The sequence below is a fragment of the Rhinoderma darwinii genome, assembly GCF_050947455.1.
Source record: "Rhinoderma darwinii isolate aRhiDar2 chromosome 2 unlocalized genomic scaffold, aRhiDar2.hap1 SUPER_2_unloc_32, whole genome shotgun sequence".
In the NCBI taxonomy this organism is placed as follows: Eukaryota; Metazoa; Chordata; class Amphibia; order Anura; family Rhinodermatidae; genus Rhinoderma; species Rhinoderma darwinii.
The window spans coordinates 184,071-186,400 of NW_027461699.1; positions in this window are offsets into that span (position 1 = coordinate 184,071).

Here is a 2,330-nt window from a genome sequence, read left to right on the forward strand (position 1 = left end):
ACAAGCACTTTTTTTTTTACAAAATGTATCGATTCTATAGTACAACACATGATAGCTATGCATTGGAAAACGTACAAGGTCTGGATATCCTAAGTCTACACAATTTATCATCACACAAAAGCTCTCAAAATCTGCTTCAGTCCTGGTTCTTTATCTAAACCTATGGCACCACTACAGGCATTGGCTATAAGCCCAATATACATATGAGTCTCCATCCATTTGTAAAACAGCTTTTGGAATATTAGGTGAGTAAATAATGCTACTTCTATTATATTTGTCAGATAGTGGGTACATGAAGAATTTGGAAAAAAAGATAGCGAGCTATGGGAAACTTACTAGATAAGACTTTTGAACATAACAACACAAGAATTGTTATCTTCAAATAAAGGCCTCCTCCTCCCCTTCAGCCTTTCCTCTCCATCTCCAAAATTGGTGTCTTTACTAATTCTTTGTGTTACTTATTATAAAAATCAGCAGACAGTAAAGTTCCCATAGCCTAAGACCTCATCATCCAGGAAACCAGTCAGTCCAGAATTCATAAAAAAAATAGTTTCAAATCCCTGCCTATGAGATATCACATACTACTCTGGGACAAATAAGTAGAGACTGGTGGCAAATTTAATAAAAAAAACTAGTCCCATGGAGTCACTGGCTTCAAAGACTAAAATAACATAATGAACACCATCATGTAAAATAAACTCATATGACTTCCTAACAAGCAAATGGTGCCATACCACGACACCTACATGGAATTTTGAAAAAAATATATGTCTCTATTCCCAATACCTTCCTATGGGAAACTTACTAGATAAGACTTTTGAACATAACAACACAAGAATTGTTATCTTCAAATAAAGGCCTCCTCCTCCCCTTCAGCCTTGCCTCTCCATCTCCAAAATTGGTGTCTTTACCAATCTTATGTTTCAATTATTGTAAATAGCAGCAAATACTAAAGTTCCTATAGCCTAGGACCTCATAATCCGGAAATCCAGTCAGTACAGAATTCTTAAAAAAATAGTTTCAAACCCCTGGCTATCAGATATCACATACTACTCTGGTACACAGAAGTAGAGACTGGTGACAAATTTACCAAAACCAAGTCCCTGTGGAGTCACTGGTTTCAAAGACTAAAAAAACACAGTGAACACCATCACTAAAATCAAATCAGATGACTTCCTAACCAGCAAGTGGCGCCATACTATGACACCTACACAGAATTTTGAAAAAAGCAGACCTCTTTATTCCCAATACCTTTCAAGGTTATTGGTCTGTGGTATTTCTCCAAAACAAACATGATACCATCTCAGACCACACAATTTTACCTTGAGAGAGAGGAGCAATAACATAAGCATTACATCTCTCTTTATTGCCCTGACCAAATCCAGCTAAAGTGACCTACCCTAAGTTATTCCACTTCACATAAAGCACCAATATCCAAGGAGGGCCCAGCAACTGAACCAAACAAACCACTTCTGACCAGACATCTCCATTGGAAATTAGATGAACATAATGGAAATGACACAGTGATATGATAGCAATCTCACCATATTACCAATGTAACTATAATGATTTGAGGTACATCTAACTTCAATGTAACAGAATAACATATAAAATATAGTAAAAGAATCTAGATAAAATCTCCATGATTATACACAGCCAATCAAAATCAAATGAGAGTACAACATTAACATGAAATGTGTGTAAGTATAAAACAAAATTGAAAACTATACCAAAAAATCCCAACTTTTTTACAGTAAACAGGAAAACACAGAATTAATTCACCCAGAAGTGTATACCCCTTTACAAGCACTTTTTTTTTTACAAAATGTATTGATTCTATAGTACAACACATGATAGCTATGCATTGGAAAACGTACAAGGTCTGGATATCCTAAGTCTACACAATTTATTATCACACAAAAGCTCTCAAAATCTGCTTCAGTCCTGGTTCTTTATCTAAACCTATGGCACCACTACAGGCATTGGCTTTAAGCCCAATATACATATGAGTCTCCAACCATTTGTAAAACAGCTCTTGGTATATTAGGTGAGTAAATAATGCTACTTCTATTATATTTGTCAGATAGTGGGTACATGAAGAATTTGGAAAAAAAGATAGCGAGCTATGGGAAACTTACTAGATAAGACTTTTGAACATAACAACACAAGAATTGTTATCTTCAAATAAAGGCCTCCTCCTCCCCTTCAGCCTTTCCTCTCCATCTCCAAAATTGGTGTCTTTACCAATTCTTTGCGTTACTTATTATAAAAATCAGCAGATAGTAAAGTTCCCATAGCCTAAGACCTCATCATCCAGGAAACCAGTCAGT